The sequence below is a fragment of the Malaclemys terrapin genome, chromosome 1, assembly GCF_027887155.1.
Source record: "Malaclemys terrapin pileata isolate rMalTer1 chromosome 1, rMalTer1.hap1, whole genome shotgun sequence".
In the NCBI taxonomy this organism is placed as follows: Eukaryota; Metazoa; Chordata; order Testudines; family Emydidae; genus Malaclemys; species Malaclemys terrapin.
In genome coordinates, this window is record NC_071505.1 from 55,820,748 (window position 1) to 55,847,686 (window position 26,939).

At 43.7% G+C, this 26,939-nt stretch overlaps 1 protein-coding gene across 3 annotated transcripts in view; it reads left to right on the top strand.

Moving 5' to 3' along the window:
* TMEM117 (transmembrane protein 117) overlaps positions 1-26,939 on the top strand; it is a 348,666-nt gene that overhangs the window by 10,995 nt on the left and 310,732 nt on the right. The window contains exon 2 of one of the 3 annotated variants that reach the window (XM_054024766.1): positions 12,434-12,520. The exons of the other annotated variants lie outside the window; for them this stretch is intronic. The gene's annotated coding sequence lies outside the window, so the exon portion shown is untranslated. The remainder of the gene's footprint in view (positions 1-12,433; positions 12,521-26,939) is intronic. 3 annotated transcript variants of the gene reach the window in all.

Genomic DNA, 26,939 nt, shown 5'->3' on the forward strand with positions numbered 1-26,939 from the left:
GTTAGGAACTTTTTCCTAATGTCCAACCTAGGCCTCCCTTGCTGCAGTTTAAGCCCATTGCTTCTTGTTCTATCCTTAGAGGCTAAGGTGAACAAGTTTTCTCTCTCTTCCTTATGACACCCTTTTAGATACCTGAAAACTGCTATCGTGTCCCCTCTCAGTCTTCTCTTTTCCAAACTAAACAAACCCAATTCTTTCAGCCTTCCTTCATAGGTCATGTTCTCAAGACCTTTAATCATTCTTGTTGCTCTTCTCTGGAGCCTTTCCAATTTCTCCACATCTTTCTTGAAATGCGGTGCCCAGAACTGGACACAATACTCCAGCTGAGGCCTAACCAGAGCAGAGTAGAGCAGAAGAATGACTTCTCGTGTCTTGCTCACAACACACCTGTTAATACATCCCAGAATCATGTTTGCTTTTTTTGCAACAGCATCACACTGTTGACTCATATTTAGCTTGTGGTCCACTATAACCCCTAGATCCCTTTCTGCCGTACTCCTTCCTAGACAGTCTCTTCCCATTCTGTATGTGTGAAACTGATTTTTTTTTTCCTAAGTGGAGCACTTTGCATTTGTCTTTGTTAAACTTCATCCTGTTTAACTCAGACCATTTCTCCAATTTGTCCAGATCATTTTGAATTATGACCCTGTCCTCCAAAGCAGTTGCAATCCCTCCCAGTTTGGTATCATCCACAAACTGAATAAGCGTACTTTCTATGCCAATATCTAAGTCGTTAATGAAGATATTGAACAGAGCCGGTCCCAAAACAGACCCCTGCGGAACCCCACTCGTTATGCCTTTCCAGCAGGATTGGGAACCATTAATAACAACTCTCTGAGTACGGTTATCCAGCCAGTTATGCACCCACCTTATAGTAGCCCCATCTAAATTGTATTTGCCTAGTTTATTGATAAGAATATCATGCGAGACCGTATCAAATGCCTTACTAAAGTCTAGGTATACCACATCCACAGCTTCTCCCTTATCCACAAGACTCGTTATCCTATCAGATTGGTTTGACATGATTTGTTCTTTTCAAATCCATGCTGGCTGTTCCCTATCACCTTATCACCTTCCAAGTGTTTGCAGATGATTTCCTTAATTACTTGCTCCATTATCTTCCCTGGCACAGAAGTTAAACTAACTGGTCTGTAGTTTCCTGGGTTGTTTTTATTTCCCTTTTTATAGATGGGCACTATATTTGCCCTTTTCCAGTCTTCTGGAATCTCTCCCGTCTCCCATGATTTTCCAAAGATAATAGCTAGAGGCTCAGATACCTCCTCTATTAGCTCCTTGAGTATTCTAGGATGCATTTAATCAGGCCCTGGTGACTTGCAGGCATCTAACTTTTCTAAGTGATTTTTAACTTGTTCTTTTTTTATTTTATCTGCTAAACCTACCCCCTTCCCATTAGCATTCACTATGTTAGGCATTCCTTCAGACTTCTCGTGAAGACCTTAACAAAGAAGTCATTAAGCATCTCTGCCATTTCCAAGTTTCCTGTTACTGTTTCTCCCTCTTCACTAAGCAGTGGGCCTACCCTGTCTTTGGTCTTCCTCTTGCTTCTAATGTATTGATAAAAGGTCTTCTTGTTTCCCTTTATTCCCGTAGCTAGTTTGAGCTCATTTTGTGCCTTTGCCTTTCTAATCTTGCCCCTGCATTCTTGTGTTGTTTGCCTATATTCATCCTTTGTAATCTGTCCTAGTTTCCATTTTTTATATGACTCCTTTTTATTTTTTAGATCATGCAAGATCTCGTGGTTAAGCCAAGGTGGTCTTTTGCCACATTTTCTATCTTTCCTAACCAGCGGAATAGGGTGGTGTTAACGTGACCGTCACTTATTTGCACCGTGGTGTCTAGGAAGTGGACCTCCCATGTAGACTGGTCCAGGCTGAGGTTGATGGTGGGGTGGAAGCTGTTGAAATCGTGGTGAAATTTTGATGACATCTTCATCATCTGGACCCATGGGAAGGTGACTCTATAACACTATAACAACCTGCAAGGGTGCTAACATAGGAGCTATTACAGCTGTTTATTGATTTATACAAGACAACATTTTGGGATTGTTCCCACCAGTGATATTTAACATGGAAATCATCAGTAAATATTACAGACTATTAAACCTGCTATAACCCAGTTCATAGAGACACTGCTGAAAATATTCTAAAAAACCCACAATTTTCCTTTTCAATATTAATAGCATCTTAGATTCTTAGAACTGAATGAGTATAAAAAATCAAATTTACTCTTCCCTGGTTATTTTTACATCATGTCTTTCCCTCAGCTTGGATAATGAAAATAGATCCTCAATTTTACTTAGATAATGAAAAAAGATCTTTAGTTTCACACTTTCTGGTTTTCATACACTAGAGCAATACTGGGCTTGTAAATAGTATCAAGGATTGTTTTTAAGCTATTCCCATTTTTTAAAATTTCCAATAGGAAATATTACTATCGGACTCATTTTGTAAAACTTAAATTTTAGGCCAAATTAGACCTGCCAATGACCTTTTCTAATGAAGGTCTTACCTCTAGACTACAGCACAAAAGATACAGCAAAAGCTTATTGATTAGAAAAATCAATTTAAAGATTTAGGCCCTGATGTTGCACACATGTATGCACTTGCGTAACTTGACTCATACAAATGGTCCCCTTAAAGTCAGTGAGTAAAGTGAAGCACCTGGATGAGATTAGGTAGGATTGAAGCTATAATCTGCCAATTTAAATGGGGCCCTCTAATAAAAGCTTGTGTAAAATTGAAGAAATAAAGAGAAAAAACAAGCTGGATAGAAATGTTAATACAGTGATCAGGCATTGTGTGTATATTTGTTTGGTGCTTATTATAGCAGGGTCCAGGCCTCTGATTATGCTCCTTAGGCACTACTGTAATAGAAATAATGAACCACAATTTAAAAAATACCATACTAATGGTTGTTTTTAAATAAATATCCTTTTATAGCTTTCAGTTCAAACACTGCAGTACTAACTAACTGAAAGAATCCTTATTGAGGTTGCAGGAACAAACCATCCCGATGTGTAGAAAGAATAGTAAATATGGCAGGCGACCAGCTTGGCTAAACAGTGAAATCCTTGCTGATCTTAAACGCAAAAAAGAGGCTTATAAGGAGTGGAAGATTGGACAAATGACCAGGGAGGAGTATAAAAATATTGCTCAGGCGTGCAGGAGTGAAATCAGGAAGGCCAAATCACACTTGGAGTTGCAGTTAGCAAGAGATGTTAAGAGTAACAAGAAGGGTTTCTTCAGGTATGTTAGCAACAAGAAGAAAATCAAGGAAAGTGTGGGCCCCTTACTGAATGAGGGAGGCAACCTAGTGACCGAGGATGTGGAAAAAGCTAATGTACTCAATGAATTTTTTGCCTCTGTCTTCACGCACAAGGTCAGCTCCCAGATTGCTGCACTGGGCAGTACAGCATGGGGAGAAGGTGACCAACCCTCTGTGGAGAAAGAAGTGGTTCGGGACTATTTAGAAAAACTGGACGTGCACAAGTCCATGGGGCCGGATGCGCTGCATCCGAGGGTGCTAAAGGAGTTGGCGGGTGAGATTGCAGAGCCATTAGCCATTATTTTTGAAAACTCATGGCGATCGGGGGAGGTCCCAGATGACTGGAAAAAGGCTAATGTAGTGCCCATCTTTAAAAAAGGAAAGAAGGAGGATCCGGGGAACTACAGGCCAGTCAGCCTCACCTCAGTCCCTGGAAAAATCATGGAGCAGGTCCTCAAGGAATCAATTATGAAACATTTAGAGGAGAGGAAAGTGATCAGGAACAGTCAGCATGGATTCACGAAGGGGAAGTCGTGCCTGACTAACCTAATTGCCTTCTATGATGAGATAACTGGCTCTGTGGATGAGGGGAAAGCAGTGGATGTGTTATTTCTTGACTTTAGCAAAGCTTTTGATACTGTCTCCCACAGTATTCTTGCCACCAAGTTAAAGAAGTATGGGCTGGATGAATGGACTGTAAGGTGGATAGAAAGCTGGCTAGATCATCGGGCTCAACGGGTAGTGATCAATGGCTCCATGTCTAGTTGGCAGCCGGTTTCAAGTGGAGTGCCCCAAGGGTCGGTCCTGGGGCCGGTTTTGTTTAATATCTTTATTAATGATCTGGAGGATGGTGTGGACTGCACTCTCAGCAAGTTTGCAGATGACACTAAACTAGGAGGCGTGGTAGATACACTAGAGGGTAGGGATCGGATACAGAGGGACCTAGACAAATTAGAGGATTGGGCAGAAAAAAACCTGATGAGGTTCAACAAGGGCAAGTGCAGAGTCCTGCACTTAGGACGGAAGAATCCCATGCACTGCTACAGACTAGGGACCGAATGGCTAGGTAGCAGTTCTGCTGAAAAGGACCTAGGGGTCACAGTGGACGAGAAGCTGGATATGAGTCAACAGTGTGCTCTTGTTGCCAAGAAGGCTAACGGCATTTTGGGCTGTATAAGTAGGGGCATTGCCAGCAGATCGAGGAACGTGATCGTTCCCCTTTATTCGACATTGGTGAGGCCTCATCTGGAATACTGTGTCCAGTTTTGGTCCCCACACTACAAGAAGGATGTGGAAAAATTGGAAAGAGTCCAGCGGAGGGCAACAAAAATGATTAGGGGTCTGGAGCACATGACTTATGAGGAGAGGCTGAGAGAACTGGGATTGTTTAGTCTCCAGAAGAGAAGAATGAGGGGGGATTTGATAGCAGCCTTCAACTACCTGAAGGGGGGTTCCAAAGAGGATGGAGCTCGGCTGTTCTCAGTGGTGGCAGATGACAGAACAAGGAGCAATGGTCTCAAGTTGCAGTGGGGGAAGTCCAGGTTGGATATCAGGAAAAACTATTTCACTAGGAGGGTGGTGAAACACTGGAATGCGTTACCTAGGGAGGTGGTGGAGTCTCCTTCCTTGGAGGTTTTTAAGGCCCGGCTTGACAAAGCCCTGGCTGGGATGATTTAGCTGGGAATTGGTCCTGCTTTGAGCAGGGGGTTGGACTAGATGACCTCTTGAGGTCCCTTCCAACTCTGATATTCTATGATTCTATGATTCTATGATTCTATGAAAGTAAAAATGACTTTTCACACAAGTGAAATTGACTTCATCAGAGTTTTGTTATCCAAGATGAGAGAAATGCAAAAAGTAAGCAAACAGCATGAACACCACACAGAACTTAATTTATTAACATGATTTTTAACTTGGGTATCCTTTTATTATATGTTCAGCTTTAGTTACTAGACTGGAAGCAATAACGAATAACTTACAGAGTTGTTTTCAGATTTCACAGACAGAAGGTGATTTCAGGTTAGGGCCTATCGACTTTTAAAGATCACTTTGAAAATTCATTCTATGAAATGGCATTTGGAAAACTTGTAATTCTGACTGGAGCTGTCAGGGTCCCTTTTCAACCGGGCGTTCCGGTCGAAAACCAGATGCCTGGCAACCCTAAGCCTGAGCCCCAGGCCAGCCTCAGCATCCCCAGCTGTGCTGGCTGGCCAGCCCGAGCAGTCCCAGCCCGGGCCAGCCCCAGCCAGCTGACCAAGCTGAGTCCTGTCCTGGCTCCAGCTGCCTGACTAGGGTTGCCAGTCATCCAGGATTGGCCTGGAGTCTCCAGGAATTAAAGATTAATCTTTAATTAAAGATTATGTCATGCAAAGAAACCTCCAGGAATAAGTCCAACCAAAATTGGCAACCCTACGGCTGACCGACCCCAGCTGGCCAACCGACTGCAGCCGCGGGCCGGCCCGAACAGCGCCAGCTCCGCCAGCTGGCCAATCCCAGCCCCAGGCTGACCTGAGAAGCCCCAGCCATGCTGACCAGCCAACCCCAGCCCCAGACCGGCCCGAGCAGCTCCAGCCCTGGGCCGGCCCGAGCCGGCTGATCAACCCGAGCCCTGGCCTGGTTCCAGCCAGCCAACTGACCCCAGCTGTGCCGGCTAGCTGACCCCGGCCCTGGACTGACCCGAACAGCCCCAGTTGGCTAACCCCAGCCCCGGGCCCTGCCCCAACCACCCCAGCCTCAGCTAGGTCGGCTGGCCGACCTGAGACCCAGCCGGCCCCAGCCCTTAGCTGGAGAATGGGAAACGCTACGCACCTCATCCCCCGAAACTCCCAGCCGCCCAGCGGAAGAAGCTGAGCTTTTTGTATGTGCTATGCAGGTTCTGGGGCTGCTGAGAAGGCATTATCTGCTACTTAGCTTCCTGGGGTTCATCAATAATCTGTCTGCAGTTCAGGGAGATTACAATGAACCTGGGAAGCTGAATAGCAGATATTGCTGCCTCATCTGCCCCAGAACCTGCATAGCGCATAATAATAAGCAAAAACCCGGCTTCCCGCAGCAGCATAGCCTTCCCTGGCCTATTATACCCGCTGCCCATGGGTCTAGCCCAAGAAAAGGGGGGTTCATCTCAGCATTGCCAACTCTTGTGAATATCCTTGTTTTTCTTAAAGCCCCAGCTGCTGGAATCAGAAGCTTGCACAAGAATCCCAGCTCTCATTAAAAATCCACCAGTCAATCAATAAAAATTCTAGCCCTCATGGTTGCATGAGGCCAGCATACCCTGAAGGTCAGAAACCAGAAAATAAATAAGCCCGGCTTCCATTATCTGTATGGTGGGAGGGGAGAGAGAAAGGCAGATAGCACTTACTATTTAGTGGTGTGTCAGAGTTACAGCGTGAAGTGTTCTCCTGACCAGAAAGTGGAAGCTAGAGGAGCAGAGCTGAGGCTCAGGGCTCTTTCCTCAGAAGAGGTGGAGCCTTTTTTGGGGCAGGGGACATGTGCCCAATGATGATTCCTGTGTTGAGGGGTGGACTGGGAGAGGAGTCACAGCCTCATTTCAGATTTTAGGAAATGTCTCTCATTTTCAGTGCAGGGGGCAAGACAGCTGATTTACAGACCCTTTGTGTCAGCATCGCTGGCCCAAAGGGGCCCCAGGGCAATGGCAAAGCAGGGCCTCAGTGTTTTAATAAATATTGCATCAGCTACTTGTAATCCATGACAACAGATGATGAACCCATGGCTCTTTTTGTAAACACACTGACATTTTGTTAACCTAAATTCCCACTGTAGCCTCACTTTGCTATACCGTTCTTCATGTGGTTTCCTAAGGTGCTGTGTAGTACTGTTGTGCCCTATTACACTCTGCTGTGTTCTGCTCAAGAGATGGCTGCATTCTAGTGCTCAGTAGAATGAATTCCTGTATGTGTCCCTTACCTACCTTACAGGAGGGTTGAGAGGTTTAACCAGTGCTCCACTGCCTAGGTGCTTGGATACCACAGTTGATGGGGGCGGTATAATGACCTGCCTAGAACAAAATTTCATCTTGCAGAGTCATATAGACCTGTGCAAGCAAAAGTCAGACTTGACATTTGTAAAGTGCTTGAACTCCTTGGATGAAAATGATAGAAGTGCAATGCAATGTTATTTTGCTATTTTTATGGCTCATTGTCAAATGCCTGAAAGCAGATTTAAAAGGAAAAAGCTGACACAACTTTATTTACATCCACCAGACAAAAACTTATTGAAAACCAAATAAGGTCACTGAACTGCATAAACTGAACAAAATCCAGGAAATACCTAGCTTAGTCCTCACCTGACCACTGCAACCACAATTTCACTTTTCCCATTATCCCACCTACAGGTATCACTCGTAATACACATACCTTCTGCCTTCACTTCCATACACGTACAACCTTGATTTCCAGTCAAATGGAGTGATCAGAAATGGATGTCTTCTAAAGGTTCAGATTAGGTGTTGAACTGGTTTGTGCTGAAGTACATAGCTAGTTTGTGTGGCACAGATTTGTAGTTGGTTATTATTCTGATTTATAAAAATATTGACAAAAATCTCTTGGTATCTTTAACAAAGGTTATGAAGACAAATAATAAAGCTAGCTGGTAACACCAATCTTTTTTACATCCGTCCCCCATTCCCAACAAAAATCAATCTCCAATAAAAGGTTCCCACAAGCATCCTTATGCTCTCACAAGCCTCACTGACTCCTTTCCTCCCCAACAGACTTAGAAAATAGAAGAACAGGAGTACTTGTGGCACCTTAGAGACTAACAAATTTATTAGAGCATAAGCTTTCGTGGACTACAGCCCACTTCTTCGGATGCATATAGAATGGAACATATAATGAGGAGATATATATACACACATACAGAGAGCATAAACAGGTGGGAGTTGTCTTACCAACTCTGAGAGGCCAATTAATTAAAAAAAAAAAAAAAAAAAAAAAAAAAAAAAAAACTTTTGAAGTGATAATCAAGCTAGCCGAGTACAGACAGTGTGATAAGAAGTGTGAGAGTACTTACAAGGGGAGATAGTCAACGTTTGTAATGGCTCAGCCATTCCCAGTCCTTATTCAAATATGATATGCAAACTAGACACAATCAACTCCGGTTTGAATAAGGACTGGGAATGGCTGAGCCATTACAAACGTTGACTATCTCCCCTTGTAAGTACTCTCACACTTCTTATCACACTGTCTGTACTCGGCTAGCTTGATTATCACTTCAAAAGTTTTTTTTTTTTTTTTTTTTTTTTTTTTTTAAATTAATTGGCCTCTCAGAGTTGGTAAGACAACTCCCACCTGTTTATGCTCTCTGTATGTGTGTATATATATCTCCTCATTATATGTTCCATTCTATATGCATCCGAAGAAGTGGGCTGTAGTCCACGAAAGCTTATGCTCTAATAAATTTGTTAGTCTCTAAGGTGCCACAAGTACTCCTGTTCTTCTTTTTGCGGATACAGACTAACACGGCTGTTACTCTGAAACTTAGAAAATAGATATGCTTTGCCATGGGCTTAAAAGACCAGAAGTGTTTCAGAGCAAAGTGGCTATTAGTTGAAAAGCTGCAGGCGCCTCCACTGAGGGCTTCCTCTCTTTTAAATTGAGTGGGATCCAGATAGGGAGCTTCTACTAATCACAGCTGCAATGATATGGCATGATCTCTCAAATCGGCAGCCATTTTAAAGTTTTTTAAGTCGCAGCTCACGTGGTAACCAAGAGATAGCCAGTGCATATCCTGGAGCACTGATTTAATGTGCTTTAATATAAATAATTTAATATAAACACATTTTTATTTATATTACAAGAAAGAGAAAATTAACCCTATAAAGCCAGGGAAAGTCATACACACTCCATGGAGAATAAAAGTGACAAATCTTGACACAACCGTCTTAGACAGAAAAAGCAGAATGCAGAGAAACATCTCCAGACAATCATAGCAGCAACAACATTTCATTTTAATTTACATGAGGCACTAAGATCAAGGCCTGAAATTTGGGACAACCCGCTTGGTTATTTGACAAAAAATTCTAGCTGCCGGTGGACAAGTGATCAGAAAAAACACTTTCCCAGCCTGCTGCCTCAGACATCTCTTCAAGCCAATGTGGTTGCATAGAAGTGAGAAGAGAAATATGGGCCATGATTTGCAATGTTGACACTCTTGAACGTGTAACTTATTGAACTCTTTTGAGGAACAGAAAGCAAATCTGACATTAGTAAATATTAATGTTCCTCAGTGTTTGAGATAGAATGTTAAGGACCATTTGTGAGTTCTGAAATAAGTTCTGTGTATATTAGATTTAATTATATATAATTTTTTAAATAGGCCACATTTTGGGACTAAAGTACCTGAAAATGTCTCTTTAACCTACCAAACTGTATTTGACTATTCTTGACTATTCATCTTTACTTAAAGTATCTATTTTATCTGTATTAGGCTCCAGTTTAGGAAAAGATCCCTATTCAGGAAAAGCACTTAAGCATGTGCTTCAATTCATTGATTCTATTCTGTGCTAGTTAGGTTCTTACACTAATCTCATCAAAGAAGTATCAAGTACAGAATCTTATATTTGGATAATATTAAATGCATAGTGGCCCTTGCTTCTTCCATGGATTTAGCCACATAAATGGGATTAATATATACACATATATAACTTATTACAATAGTAAAATATGCAGGATCAAATTCTGGAGCAGCTTTGACTTATGTCTGCTGAGGAGGATCTCATCTGCAGTGCACAGCTCATGGCATGGAATTGAACTTGCAGAGTTCTTGATCCTCCCTTACCAGAGATGAACAGGAGATATTGAACTTCATAAAGTGAGGGACTTCCATTCCAGGCAGGAGGTCATTCTGTACTTCAGCAGTTGAATTTTAGTGTGTTTCTACTCACACTGTAGCCTCACTGTACACAGTGTCAAGAGTGTCAAAAGCTACCTCCAGAGAGAGAGAGAGTGGTAAAAGAAAAGGCAAGAGTCAGTAAAAACTCTTGGGGAGAGTTTGCGTCCCTCAGCCACAAACACTGGAGCAGGTTCAGAGCAGGCTTGGGGCTGAAAAGAGAAAGAAAAAGGAATGAGTTGATAAGGCTCTAAGAAGGGATGAGAGGGCAGGAAAAGTTCCAATCCGGAGAAGATGAGAGTGGAGACTAGGAAAATGACAGTCAGGAAAAAAATGAACTCCATTGGAGCTATAGCAAGGAGCCCTATAAGAAGAAAGAGAGGGGCCATCTCCACAGGGACACAGAGAGTGTCAGAGCGCAAAGTGCCCTAAAAGGGACAAAAGCAAAATAAAGAAAGAGCCTGGAGAAGTACCAGGATAATGGAGCTAATGGCTCCTCTGATTCTCCACCCTGCCGCTCCACCCATGCTTTAATTTTGTTGTTGAATCACGCTGGATAAAATGGATACACCATGCTGAACAATTTCCAGGTGGAATCAGAACTTGTGAAGAGTGAGGAATACCAATTTACCCATATTCATCACGGGGGAAAAAGGAAGTTGATATTCTGCAAATATCAGGTCTCACTGAAAATCAATAGAATTAGTATGAAAAAGTAAAGAAAACGCTCGTTTATTTCACTAAGAATCCAACGCTGTCCCAAGACATTAATAAAAAATAAATGGTAGATGCAAAGAAAAAGGAAGAACATGGGGAGACACTTGCATAGCAGGTGGGAACTACGTAGAATAAAAGTAACAGTTGGGGACACGAAGGTTATGGCAAAATCTTTGACCTATAAAAATAGAGTTTTCATAAAGACTTTGTGAGAGAAGAATTTAATAGAGGAAAACCAGAAAGAAAGGAAAGAGGAGATCAAACCAGGGAAGGCTACAAAGCTCTCAGTCTTATTGCAGATGTGCTGAGAATGGTGGAAAAATATCCCACAAAGAGAAAATTTCTACAGCAGACCTGGCAACAGAGCTTCATGGCAGTAATGAGAGAGTGAAAAAGAGCCAGAGAAAGAGAAGTGTCCAACAGACGTGACTATAGAGTTGCAGATGTCGGAGTGTGATACTGATCAGAATGAAGTTCTGACTCCTTTGCTGCCATGTCAGTTCAGAGGAGCAGTTCAGTGACGATTGTAATCATAAACCTGTGTTGGATTTATCAGCAAATTTAACAGATAAGCCCACAAATGTAGAGACTCTGACGCCACGCAAACTAGATCAAGCCTGGAGCTTATTGCAGATGAAACAAGTTAGTTCACTGACTGGATTCAAATTAGGCTCCACACAAACTATTGGTGCTACTATGACTTGAAAGATGCCTAATTTGCAGAAGAACTTACAGTCTGTTGCAGAAGGCAGGCAAAATGAACTCCTATTCCACAGACAGAGGGATGACATCGTGCATGGATATAGTGAGAGCTATTCACATGTAGACTTGCAGTTGGCAAACCTTATGAAGTGGAAGAGGATGCTCAATTTGATCAAGAAAAAGTTCCAACAGCAGGAAAGTTTTGGTGTTTCCAAAACAAAATATTGTGGAATTTCAGTTCCACAAAGCATTTTGAGTTTTTGGCTTTTTCCTGATTTGGTATGAAAAAAATATTCCATAAACTTGAAATTTGTCATGGGAGGGAAATTCTGTTTCTCAGCCAGCTCTAATTTTGTTCTTTTGCATGGAATGCTTATCCATCTTCATTCTTTGTAAGGCATAGAATCAAATGTATGCTAAAACATAATGTCTTCTGCTTATTTTAATGAATATTGTTAAATGCTGCAAAAATAATTCCATGCTGCGAACACATCACTAAATTATGTCTAACTTTAATACAAAGTAAATTTTAAGGGGAATGTATTCATTACCTTAGCCCTGAGATTTGGGTACATTTTTGAATACACATTTGTACATCTTCATCTATGTCTGTGTTTTCCACAATTGTGCATGCAAAACAGAGCTCTCCAGATGCAAATAGATATTTAGGCATTCACGTTCCCATTTTGCATATACAAATATCTTATATGATCACACAGCTTCACAAAAGTAGGCACAAGAACACATGCAAAACTTGGGTCTTGCTCTATGAAAATCTTATCCAAAACTGAATTTGTTTGTCATTTCTCCCCTTCTCCTAAAAGGAGTCCAGTATTTCCATGTCAAAACCTTGATTAACCTCCTGTTTCTCTTGTGTTAGACTATTGAGGGCCAGATCTTCAGCTGGTGTGTATCATCATAGCTCCATTGAGGACCTGGCCCCACATCTTGCAGCTCTCTGGTTATGGTGAGTTGTGGCTTCAAAAAATTCCTTAGGAGCCTATAAAATTGTTTCTTATTTGGTCCAGTGGGTCAGTATTAACTAACACAAATTGCTCCCTCTCCCGGGGATGAATTCCCTTCTAGTCTACTTTGCAGATAAATTAACTTTCTGAATATAGTAATTTTCTTGAGCTAGTTTATTTTATAGGCAACATACTGCAAAATAAACCTACTTAGAAATCCATTTGCCTACAGAGGCCTTTAAATAAAAAGGTTTTGATTGTTTACTTCTTAACAGGAATTTATACTCTCCGTTTGTACATACAAAATACATCTTTGACAGCAGTCTGAAGATTGACAACCTTGGTGAAGATGCATATGTAAATAAGATGCAGGGGATCTCTAGTATGATTGATTAATGTGTCTGAAGCCTCCTTTTCTGAGGGGAGGCTATGTACTTTAATGGGAACTACTTGCATGAATTTTTGAGAGTCACTTGGAGACCTGGGCTCCTATGAATTTGTTCAGTATAAATATGAACTTTCTTGAAAAAAATTATCTACAGGGCCATTTTTGCAGAGAGTCAAAAGAGACTTAACTGTAGTTCCTCTTTCTACTTCTGTGAACATTTAATCCTTTTAGCAGGGTGGCCTGCCCCTCTAAGGGCTATAGGCCTGGGGCCAACCAACCCTAGATACTAAGGGATTGTCTACACTTAAAACGCTACAGTGGTACAGTTGTGCTGTTGTAGCACTTCAGTGAAGACACTGCCTATGCAGACGGGGGTGGGGGGATTCACCTCCCCAAGAGTAAAGAATTCTTCCGTTGACCTAGAGCTGTCTACACTGGGGGTTAGGTCGGTATAACTACCTCTCTCAGGGATGTGGATGCTGACGTAAATTCCTAGTGTAGACGAGGCCTAAGTAGGCACACCTGAGCAGGGATCATCTCATTCGCCTATAAAGAGCAGCAGGAAGCTACAGAGATTATTTCCCAATTTCACTGAGGCCTTCGGCTTTGTAACTGTGGGGTCTGAGCATGAGCAATCAGTCTCCACAGTCACAAAGTTGAAGGCATTGGTGAACTGGGAAATAAAGCAATTCCACCACCCTTCTCGGCAGCCTTCTGTTGCTCTTTATAGGGGAGTCCACTGATCCCTGTGCACAGGGCCGTCCTTACCCATACACAAAGTACACAACTGCATAGGGCACCAGGAAATTTGGGGCACCAAATTTCCTGGTGCCCTGTGCGGCTGTGTGCTGTTTCAGCCCCTGCAGAGCCCCACCCCCACTCCCCTGAGCTCTGCAGATGGCCAGACCTGCACTCACCGGCGGTGGGAAGTGCAGACTCGGCCCCAGCCACGCCGCTGGTGAGTGCTGGGGGGTGGTTCCCCCCCAAACCAGCTCCGCCCCCCGCACTGGAGGTCTGGGGCCTGCCCCCCTGCAGAGGCCTGGGTGCCGCAGAGGTGTGGGGCCCCACACGCCCCTCGGGGGGGGGGGGCTGCATAGGGCCCCAGAATAGCTAGGGACGGCCCTGCTGTGCAGGTATCTCTACTAAATAACTAGGCTTGGTTGGCCCCTGGCCTAGAGCCCTTAAAGGGGCAAGCCACCCTGTTACAATCCTTACATATCAAAGTCCAGAACTACGCATTTTTTGCTAAGGAAACTTTTAAAATAATCTTTAAGGGGCTTCAGTTCAAGTCTGGCATATACCCAAAATCAGGGGAAGCCCATACAACTATCCCACTGTTTTCTGGTGTGGAATCATTAAACACATTTATTGAAATAGCTGATATTTTTGCTGCCTGCAGTACCTCCTGGCCTAAGAATAGGGATGGCATGGTATCTGTAAGGTAATCAACAACCTGAGACAAACTTAGCACAGCTCCTAGTTCAGGTTCCTTTGTTAGAAGTATTGCTGACTAACCTACAAGGTCCTGGTTTGAGGCTTAGCTGCGGTAATATTCAGGTTGCACATAGTAAGTCCAGCCACTGGGTGGAGGACTTGGTTAACTAGTTGCATCCACTTTAGTGCCTGCCGCCAACAAGCAGACATGACTATGCCCCTTTATAAGGTGTTATGCTAGTTTCAGTAGGACATGGGTGTGGGAAAAACTGGTTTAAATGATCAGCCTTGAGCATATTGAAAGTGCCATTCTGTTGCTGCATGAAGTCCCTCCTATCAGATAGTATTAACCTTGGTACAGCAGGGTTCTCTGAGTATAATCACGCTTTTCTTGAAAGATACATCAAGGATAATACTGTATTTGGGGCTGCTCAGATGTTATTGCTGTGGGGCACTTGGGAAATCAGTTAAGAATTTTCAGAATATCACAACAACCCAAAGGCACTAAGTGAATATATAACCAACTAAGACATAAAGGAATTCATAAATTCATAGATTCCAGGGGCAGAAGAGTCCATTGTGATCATCTAGTATGACTTCTTATATAACACAGGCCACAGAACTTCCCCAAAATAATTGAGGTATTGAGCTCTAGTGTCCAAATCATGATAAATAGGCAACCAACCAAAGGAACGTAATCCTGTAGTGTACAGCCGCAGCATGTTTCCTTTTGGATGGCAAAGCACAAAAGACTTTGTATGTGTTTGTTATGGATGATAAAAGCCCATGACTATGTGAGATGTAGGGGAAAGTTAGACAAAAGACAAGGGATAACTTGGCTCCTAACTAGTGTCAAGCTATGATTAAATGTAGATTGAATTTATCAGATTGGACCTCAATGATCTGGAACATGTAAATGACAGAGCAGAGGAAGATAGAAATAAAAAAAACCATGCATCTTTCTTTTTAAAGCATAATCTTTGACTGGGTCATTATCAGTCTGTCTGTGTGCTCAATTCATTCACTAATCCATCACTATGAACAAACTCGTATGAATGGACCAAATTTTCAACTACAGGAGCATATGTTGCAATCACAGAACCTCACAAATACACACGTGATCTGATAGATGTGCATGTTAGATAAGTTGCAAGAGATGAGAGGTTCATATTCTTTCATTAGGATCAATGAATATAGAGTAGAGAACATACCCTAAAGAAGGATTCCTTGGAGTCCTTGTTCCTTGGGACACAGTCAGAAAGAAAAGGGTACTGGCGGCAGGAGGGGGGAAAGTGGAGCTGCTATGTAGTAATCTTAGAATAGTGATCTGTAAGAATCCTATGGATACTGTGTGTGATAACTACAAGAGATAATGAGGACAGAGATGCAGCATGTCTTTCCAATTGCTTTTTAAGCTTTCCTCACTGTTTACTGTTGGGTGCACTAGTGTGTATCTCTAGAACGTGAGACTTGAGTGAACTAGGGGCAGGTCTTTCATGATAGGAGGGCCTTGCCTCCAGAATTTTGCTACCACTAGAAATTATTCTGAAGGAAAGTCTAATAATTTACAAAAGCATATAAAAGGCAGATTTTTTTAGTGGATTTGTAAGTGCTGGCTGCATTTTCCCTACCTTTAAGTTTGCTGCCAAGATCTTTATCATCTTTGTTCTTTTAAACTGTAATGTAAAGGAGGTTAAAGATTTCTCTATTTATGTTGGTCCACTAAGGTTCCCCAAGGCATTGTGGGAAAGCTGAGAACTGACAGAGCACAGCTGCATTGCAGCCCCTTTTTGTCCCTGAAACCCTACCCCCTATCTCTGACATGCCCTCTATTGCATAGGAGCTCGGTACCCTGGATTTATGCCAGCTGAGAGCTCCCTTCTCTGGGATAATTTTGTCCAGACTCCACTTCTTTGCACTGTCCAACCAGCGTAAAGAAGCCAGTTCAGGTGAAGAGAATCTGGGCCAATACATTTCCTGTAAATGTTGTGAACAATTTGGGAAAACCCATAGACTCAAATACATTTGTAAAAAATTATTTGTCAAAGAGTTATAAATAACACTTTCATAAATCGTGATCAGTTTGTGAGCAACTATCAAAGAGCAGAATGACCCTATTCAATGAATAAATGGTTTGCAACATTTAGTTTGATAACCTCTATTTCATAGTAACATTAATTTAGTATTTAAACAAAGAAATCACAGCACTGTCCACCAGAGGTTAATGTTGGTATTACCTTGGATATGTACTGTACTGGAGCTAAAGAAACAAGAAAGGTGGATGAGGTAATATTTTTTATTGGACCAACTTCTGTTGGTGAGAGTGACAAGCTTTTGAGGTTACACAGAGCACTTCTTCATATATTACCTTACCCACCCACCTTGTCTGTCTAATATCCTGTGGCCAAAATGGCCACAACAACACTGAATACTATACTGGAGCTATTTTTTTTCAAGGCAGAAATGTCACCTGGGAAGAATCTGGATTCCAGTTAAACTCTTTTTCTGTGAGGTACTGGAAAAAAACTCACTTACTAATTACTGCCTTGGATGGAGTTCTGAAACAATTTATGCTGAGAAGTAGAATGAAGAAGGATCTTGCATTAGTTTGGGAGTACAGAAGGCCAAAGGATAATTTTAAATATGTTGTAGTTCCAACATATGTAGTTTCTTTGAAATTTCGAAACTTAAAAAAAAAAAAAGACAATGAAAGCATATCACCACACATTCCCTAGGTGCCTTCTAACAAACATAATTTTCTATACATTGAAGTTATCTAGAGAGAGGAGAAATTTATTCACCCAAGTAACTCATTGAACATTTTATAATCTGGAATGTAATCACATCTGCTGAGCTCAACAATCTGCACTTCAGCAAGAAACACAGTTGCTGTTTCAGCTGCTAAAGCAGATTTTTCAGCTGTTTGTTTCCTTACTGAAAATTGTTCTAAAGCATTACAAGAAATCAATATCTGTTTTCACTGTTTTCTTTTGAATTGATTCAGCATAGTTGTGTCATCCTGATGTAATACTAACAACAGTAAATACAAACCTTATGTTTAAAAGGACATTACAAGTCTACCGTAAATTGACCAAAGCAAAGAAATTCAGAGTTAAACTTGTCTCCTCACCATAATTCTGAAACACTTAGAGGAGAGGAAAGTGATCAGGAACAGTTAGCATGGATTCACCAAGGGCAAGTCATGCCTGACTAATGTAGTTGCCTTCTATGACGAGATAACTGGGTCTGTGGATGAGGGGAAAGCAGTGGATGCGTTATTCCTTGACTTTAGCAAAGCTTTTGATACGATCTCCCACAGTATTCTTGCTGGCAAGTTAAAGAAGTATGGGCTGGATAATGGACTATAAGGTGAATAGAAAGCTGGCTAGTTCGTCAGGCTCAACGGGTGGTGATCAATGGCTCCATGTCTAGTTGGCAGCCGGTATCAAGTGGAGTGCCCCAAGGGTCGGTCCTGGGGCCAGTTTTGTTCAATATCTTCATTAATGATCTAGAGCAGGGGTCAGCAACCTTTCAGAAGTGGTGTGCCGAGTCTTCATTTATTCACTCTAATTTAAGGTTTTGCGTGCCAGTAATACATTTTAACGTTTTTAGAAGGTCTCTTTCTCCTATATTATAAGTCTATAATATATAACTAAACTAAAGTTGTATGTAAAGTGAATAAGGTTTTAAAAATATTTAAGAAGATTCATTTAAAATTAAATTAAAATGCAGATTCCCTCGGACCGGTGGCCAGGACCCGGGCAGTGTGAGTGCCACTGAAAATCAGCTCGCATGCCGCCTTTGGCACGTGTGCCATAGGTTGCCTACCCCTGATCTAGAGGATGGTGTGGACTGCACCCTCAGCAAGTTTGCAGATGACACTACACTGGGAGGAGTGGTAGATACACTGGAGAGTAGGGATAGGATACAGAGGAACCTAGACAAATTAGAGGTTTGGGCCAAAAGAAATCTGATGAGGTTCAACAAAGACAAGTGCAGAGTCCTGCACTTAGGACAGAAGAATCCCATGCACTACTACAGACTAGGGATCGAATGGCTAGGCAGTAGTTCTGCAGAAAAGGACCTAGGACAGTGGAAGAGAAGCTGGATATGAGTCAACAGTGTGCCCTTGTTGCCAAGAAGGCTAATGGCATTTTGGGCTGTATAGGTAGGGGCATTGCCAGCAGATCGAGGGATGTGATCATTCCCCTCTATTTGACATTGGTGAGGCCTCATCTGGAGTACTGTGTCCAGTTTTGGGCCCCACACTACAAGAAGGATGTGAAAAACTTGGAAAAGGCCAGTGGAGGGCAACAAAAATGAATCAGGGGCTGGAGCACATGACTCATGAGGAGAGGCTGAGGGAACTGGGATTGTTTAGTCTCCAGAAGAGAAGAATGAGGGGGGATTTGATAACTGCTTTCAACTATCTGAAGGGGGGTTCCAAAGAGGATGGATCTAGACTGTTCTCTGTGGTAGCAGATGACAGAACAAGGAGTAATGGTCTCAACTTGCAGTGGGGGAGGTTTAGGTTGGATATTAGGAAAAACCTTTTCACTAGGAGGGTGGTGAAGCACTGGCATGGGTTACCTAGGGAGGTGGTGGAATCTCCTTCCTTAGAGGTTTTTAAGGTCAGGCTTGACCAAGCCCTGGCTGGGATGATTTAGTTGGGGATTGGTCCTGTTTTGAGCAGGGGGTTGGACTAGATGACCTCCTGAGGTCCCTTCCAACCCTGATATTCTGTGATTCTATGATAACTCAGATGGTGACATTAAGGGCTTGTCTAGATGTTGAGTTAGTACATGGCAATCCGTTGTTTGAATCTACAGCACACTAGCTTGCCATGCACGAACTCATTAAGTGGACACTGCTACTGTGTACTAGGGAGGTACATCTACACAGTGGATATGGCTGGCCTGGGTCAGCTGACTCGGGCTTGGGCTATGGGGCTGAAAAATTGCTGTGTAGACATTTAGGCTCAGTCTGGAACCTTGGGGTGGAGCCTGCGCTGGAATGTCTATATAGCAATTTTTAGCCCCAGAATCCGAGCCCCATGAATGGGAGTCAGCTGACCTGGGCCAGCCATGGCTGTGCCACGGGTCTTTTATCCCCATGCAGATGCATCCTAGAACTTCAGTAGAGCACTTTGACAGGCTCCCAAAGTGTACTATGGAACTTTCAGTGCCCCGTAGTGAGGTCCATGTGACAAATTGATATGCTGTTATGATATCTCTGAGCTTGCCTAATCCTGATTTAACTTTGAACCCTAGCCTGCTTAAGCCTGATGAGCCATCCTTGATCCAAAATGTGATGAGTCATCAGAGGCAATTACCTGCAGGTCTTGTGATACGTCCTGTGCCATTCAGCCAGGGTTCAGCCAATTCATAGGCGAGGACACATCTGGGTGTTTCCAAGGCTGGTGTATAGGCTCTTCAGGGAAGCAGTCCCTCTAGTCTGCTCAACGCCACTTCCTGTGATCCATCTGGAAGCATTCCCATTGCCAGTAGTTTCAGCAGTCTGCTCTCACTCCAGCTCCTACTTCTGCTCCAGCCAGGCTTTACTCCTGCTCCTGCTGCTGCTCTAGCCTGTGCCTGTGTCCATGCTAGCCAGCATCTGCTCCTGCCTTAGCCAGCCCACCTGGCGACTCTGACAGCTGTAGATTCACACCCTGGCTTGCTGCACACTAACTTGCTGTGTAGACGAGGCCTCTGCCTTCCCACAGTGCCTAGATATTGCAGTTTCTCAGTAATGGTATGTCTAGGTATAATGGCATTTATGTTAGAGTGGGATATATTTGACTCTCTGCTTTCAGTATAACGCTTGTAGCGGGGTGGTCACTCGCTCCTGCCTTAAAAGGCTTAAAACAGCCCTGGAGAGGGCTGCGGCTGTGAAGAAAGCCTCGGCTGATTGGGGAACCAGCCACAGATCCGGCCATGCCCCAATCAGGGCCCAGCTGGCCCTTGTAAGAGGGCAGTGGGCACACAGAGTCTCTCTCTCTCTAGATGTAGATAGGGATGGGCCTGGCTGCTAGGAGCTAAGCAGGGTACTGACACTGGAGCAGGGCTGGGGGAAGGCAAGAGGAGCTGGGGAGCTCCGGCCTAGAAACCCCCCAAGCTGCAGCTCTTGTTAAAGGCCGGAAAGGGTACTGGGGTTGCAGAGGGGCAGCCCAAGGGTAGGCAGAGGCAGCAGGTCCAAACCCCCCTTACCGCTGATGAGTGGCCTTTACAGTCTGCAGTCTGTCCCAGTGAATGGGGGCTAGATGGTGACTCACAGTAGCCACTGAGGCAAGGTTGGGATAGGGGGTTGGGGGTTCCCTGGGGAGGGGAGACCCAGATCTATGGGCGGGGGTACTGCTGGGGGCAGCATCCCGGCCTGAACGGGGCACCGGGGTCCAGTGGGACACCGGCCTGCAGAGGGAGCTCCGGAGCTGGAAACGCTAATTCCCTGGACGACTAGCAGGAGGCGCTGCAGGGGTGAGTACTGCCCCGTGACATGGCCCTTTACGCTTCTTGAGTTCAATCCTAAAATGCTCTCAGCTCACAGTTAACACAACGGGGGATGGGTGTCTAATTTTCCTTTGAAGAAAATAAAACTTCTTGCTCTGACGCTTGCCCTGCAGAATTGAGGATACATGTTAACATTTTCTATGCTTTCTATTTATTTCTTTTAAAATATAGTAACTGTTTGTTAAAGACTCAAGAGACTTGGCGATGCCCTCAGCGCAGCTGAACATAGCACCTATTCTTTGGTTATGTAAGAATGAAAGGGAATTTACCAGCCCTAAAACTGTGGGATTTTTCCCCCCCCTGTATCATACTAATATGTTTTTCATGTAAGGATACTCTTTGTCCCTTAATGTAAAGATTTTCATGTTACTTTGGGATATTTTCATTCAAAACTACATTTTATTTTGTTCCCTACCAGAAATTTGAATTATGGTATTCTCATAACATATTGGAGTTATATTCTTTTATGCACAGTTTAAGAATTTACTATTTTCTTTTCCCCTGCCTTTTACATTCCAGTGGGTGTCTGATATGTCCTAAAAATAGCTCTGCTGAGTAAGTTTCAGCGTTCAGTTAGAGGTGGACTTACTGATATGTCTGCATGGTTCGTCCCACAGCTTATTGTTACTACAGTTTGTATCTTTACTACACAAGTTCCTGAATTTTATTCTTGGATATATAATTGGCTTAAACAGAAAGTTATAGGATGAATTTCCCCCATGATACAGAGAGTCAGCACTAAGCCTTCCACGCCACTAAAACCCCATGTATAGGCTGCACAGGAAACCCAGTGGTGGAGCAGCCGGAGAGGAATGTCTGTTCATCCCTACCAGTTGCAGAAAGTGTCTCTGTGCCTGTCTTGTATAGGATGGGCTGGTGGATGGCCACTGAATAGGCCACAGATCCACATTTATGAGGATCCAGTGGCCCCCAAAACAGTGTGCAACTGGTGTGGTTGGGCTGTAACTGTTATCCCTGTTGACAGGAGAGGGGACTCATGGTGATGCCACACCCTTGCCCTGGGCTGGGGATAGATATCTCCTCTCCATTAGAACACTTGCAGAGTCTGAATACTCACAGGTTATGCAATGGAATGGATTTCACCTGTTGATTGTAAAGTTTGAGGGCTAGATCTCCAGCTAGTGTAGATCAGCATTGCTATATGACTTCAATGAAGCTATGCCAATTTATAGCAGAGGATCTGGCCCTGAAATTTTTGTTTTTACTAATGTATCAAAAATTCCCCGAAGAGCAGTTGTTTGGGAATGTCATTCCATTTGGTACTTTACTTATTTTTTAATTGGCCACCTTTGTAGATATTATCTGTTATGGCTTCTTTCCGAGTTGAAATGTATCTGGGGGCTTTGAAAAGGAAAGACAATTTTTTCTGACTCCATTTATGTAAATCAAAATGAAAACCACAATTTCTAGGAAAACTTGGTTATTGCTATTAAAGAAGTGTAACTTTTACCTTATTTCTTAAAGTTTCAGTTGAAGGCAGTTCATCAGTGAGATCATAGCATTGCAAAGCAAAATGAATGTTAGTGCAGGTGTAAAGATGCCTTTTCATACAGAAGTTTAAAGACACACGACATGATTTACCCCTTTAGCTGATAGATTTCTATTGTAGCACTTTAATTCTTGCTTCTCTGATGAAACATGCCCCAACTCAGCTGTAATAACTGATGAAGCTGGTCCTCTACTTCTGAACACAGTCCATCACATCCAGAAATGTTCAAATCTTGAAGGACTCTGCAAAATTTGGATCTTATCTATCTGTATCGATCCAGGTTTCTAGAATGGTGCCTATCTGAGAGTTTGGATGTGGTGCACAGCACATTGTGACCCATACCATGCAGGTTGTTTTGTGGGCTAATGAATTATTACAATGTTTAACTAACTTATTAAGAACATCTGGGCATTTTATTAGGCACCATATCCTCAGAATTAATGCAAACAGTGACCTAGGAGAACACAGTATTGCAACATATATTGTAATCAGTGAAAATGTTGACTTTGCCTCTTAATTATTCAGTTTATTGTTCTCTTATTGCAGCAAAATGGAATAGTTTTATTTTACTGTATTTGTATGTGTCAAACTGAAATGGGGAATATTGTAATAAACCATTTTAGGACCATGTGTTTCCAAATGAAAATATGACTAGGTAAATATAAGCAGATGTCTCAGTGCCTTTTAACTTTTGTTTTGTAGGGGAACATTAATTTTAATCAGGACAACATTAGCATTAGCTCTGCATGGTTGAGTAAATACGTTTTAAAAAAATTGCTATTAACTGATTATAACCTCATTTATCAAGAGGAGAGAGAACTTCTAGAAATGTTGTCAGCCATAGAGGACTATACCCTGTTGAATGATACAGAGATGGAGCATGGCTAGGTGGTGGTAGTAGAAGAGGGAAGGAATTTTCATAGTAATGATCAAAAACAACGAGGAGTCCTTGTGGCACCTGTTGTCAGATGCTACCCGTGTGGTGCTCTGCTTTTTCCTATGTTGATATCACTCGGCTGCATGCGTGTGTTCCCTTTGTGTACTGCCCCAGCTCTGCGCAGACAGCTGACCCAGCAGACCCGAAGAGAACCCCCAATACCCACAGAGTCTAGTAAGATGCAAAATCACGTCGAGTAGGTTTATTGTGACCTCAGACACAATTGAAGTTCCCTGTAAGTTTCTGAGCCTAACTCAGGGCATACTACGAGAAAGTGCCTCTTGGCAAGGACCCGGCTCAGTGGCGGGACTTTCCACTGCCCCCGTGGCCGGACAAAGATACTGCCCCAGGGATACATTCTTATACACAGGTACAAACAAGTTATACATCACTCCTGAGGTGATTGAGGTGCAACCCTTCTACGCAGCAAGGTACAACCCCTCTACGTAGTAAGGTGCCGTCTCTCACCTTGTACACGTTGGTTCGATCAAAACAACTCTGTCCATGATTTTACCCTTTTGCCACTGTCATTGGGATGGGTCGGCCTGTTCCATGTTATCTGTGGAATGTTCCAGTATAGTGTATGTTCTGATATCTGGTGTCCAGTACCTTTTAGGTATGTCTCTTTTTGCAGCATCAGCCCTTTCCTTGCCAGCTTCTGTGAGCAGGGCCTGCCTCTGCCTCACAGCTTAACTTTGCTTTATGTTAGCAAAGTCTTGACCATTACTTCAGTTCAGGCCTTAGGCCTCATACCAGGCCTCTGATACCAAGGTTTATCTCTCAGGGCCTCCTCTTACTACAGCACCTTAGAGACAAACTGATCAAGTCAGCCAGGGTGCATTCATTACCGTAGGGGAGGGTGGCAAGCCTGGGGTCTGCCCCGTTCGGGCATTGAGGGCCTACATGGCAATACGGTGGAAGGGAGGCCTCCTTTTTGTACACGGAGACAGGAGTCCCCTCATGGCATATCAATTGAATATCATGTTGAGACGGGGGATAATGAGGTTGGGGCTGCCAGACCAGGAATTTGGTTCCCACTCATTCAGAATTGGGGTGGCTATGGCAGCAGCGTAGATAGGTATGGAAGCAGAGGCTATTCTGGTAATTGGGCGCTGGCAGTCTACTGCATACTGAATATATGTAAGACCGCAGGTGGAAAATCAACATTAATCAGCTGTGTTCTCATTCCAGATATGGGACAGCCGGCTATACACACGAGGGTGTGGATCTGTGGGCACAGTATTGTGTTTTGGGTGCATAGGCACACATCCAGGTTGCCCAAGGGCTCTCAGCTGGGATTCGGTGGCGAAGCATTATTCAGTTGGCATGCATGGAGGGGCATGTTACGGGATCAACTGATACCGCTGTTGTATGGTGTGCGGGTGCGTCAGCGGCCACCAGATATATTGGTGATACACCTGGAGAAAATGATCTGGGAACACTTAAAGGGATGGAGTTAATGCTTCGAACTAGGAGGGACCTGATGCAGATCCTGGCAATTTTCTGGGTGTTAACATTGTCTGGTCGGATATGCTTCAGCGCAGGGTTTGGCGGGGAGCCATGAACCCCGCCAGAGTGGACAAAACCAGGAAGGATGTGAACAGGGAAGTGGCCAAATTCTTGTTGCCCTTGGGGAGGACAGTAATTTCACATCCTGGCATATTCTATAGGGCACCACAGTTATTTTGAGAGGATGGGGTGCACCTGTCAAACTCAGGTGCTGCCATATTTTTGGCTGATATAAAAAAAAGCCTTGGAACATGTCTGAGAACCCAGCAGGGTGTGGGGAGGAGGCAGCCAAGCTAATGGCTGGTGCCTCCTTGTGCCAGATGTTCAGTGCAGGTACTCCATAAATTAAGACACAAAAGAACGGAAAAATGGCTTGGAAAATGAATTAAGGAGAGGTGCTTGGTAATTGAGTGAGCTGAGGGCAGTTGGGGACACCTCTGATTGGTGGGGGTTTTCACTTGCACTGCACATTGTATCCGCCAGGTTAGTCCCAGATATCTAATAATAAAGTTGTGGCCTGATTAAACCCATATCTAATGTCTCCTGCCATTCTTTTGGCATAGCCAGACAATCACCGCCCTGCACTTTAAATGGGGCGGGAGGGGGGAGGTTTGTCTGGCTGGCCGGGAGAAGAGGGCAGTGCTTTCTGGCTTGCAGGAGGAGGGGAGACGTAAAACTGCTGGAAAAGCAGTCAGCATGGTGGATGATTCACCACCTAGGAATGAAGGGTTTAAAAAGGTCAGCCTGGGCCCGTTAGTCTCTAAGGTGCCACAAGGACTCCTCATTGTTTTTGCTGATACAGACTAACACAGCCACCACTCTGAAACTTAGTAATTACGTAACCTAAAATTAACCTCTAAGGGGACATCTACACAGTAGCTGGGATCTGTGATTCCCAGCTCGGTACACATGCTAGCTGTGCTCCAGCTAGTGCCTCAAACTAGCAGTGTGGCTGTGGTGGCATGGGTGGTGGCCCAGGCTTGCCACCAGAGTACGTACTCAGAGGGTCAGGTAGGATTGTACTCAGGGGGCTAGCCTCAGCCTCTGCCCCTGCCCCTACCATTGCGGCTACACTGTTATTTTTAGGTGCTAGCTCGAGCAGAGCTATGTACATCTACCTGAGCTGGAAATCACACCTCCCAGACGATGTGTAGATATACTCTAAGGACTAGATGTTTGCCTTTAGGCTCAGCCCTGAGTAAGATGTGGAGCCTAAGATGTACCACCCTAGGAGCAGCTGTGGGGATGTTAGCCAAATGGGCTCGTTTCCCCCTGGAGCTGCCCAATTACCCCAAGGAGGCACGGGAGTCGAGAAGACGGCTTCAAGTTCTTTATTGATCAGTCAGCTGAGCGGGTGTCCCCCTCGACTCATGCCAGAGGGAGGAGCACACCTTACAAGCGTAGAGCAAGCCTTTTTATACCCAGTAACAAATGACTTAACGTGCATACATTCTGCTGACCTAGGGAATTTTTAAATTCCCTTTTAGGGGTATATAGAATACATCTGTTGGGGCCGTAAATAGGATACATTTGTTGAGCCTCTTTGATTGATTGTCTTGCTATATGTTCATATATGGGAAAGGGAGTTTATGGCCATGGGGAACAGCTGAAATAATAGGCGAGTATTTGGCCTTTGTTCTAACAAGGTTCTCCCCCCTTAAAAGCATTTTGAGAGCCTTATGGCCCCCAATCCTCAGCTTTTACCGGTTGATATAATGCCATCATGCATTGGCGTACAATTTGATTAGCCATTTGTCGGACTAATGCAATTACACAGGGAGCCACTCTTGAGCCCCCCACTTTTGGGAGCTTCCAGCAGTCAATGCGGAATCAACGGACCGCCTCTCCCTAATCAAGTCGTCATATACCTTAATTCCTAATTTATTTCCCTGGATTTGGGGTAGTAGAAAGAATAAGGGCCTAATGTACCCAACATAACAAATTCCTGACCAATTTGGAGGCAATCTTCGATAAGCATATTGCCCACATATCCAGTAATGGCCTTTTAGGGCCCATTGTCCATTCGCAAAAGGGCCATCCCAGGTTTCGGGATAGTCCTCGGGGCCCGGTTCTTCGTAATACAAGGAGTTACCCATCTCCAGGGGCCCCCCTAATACAATAGATGTACCGTCAGGAT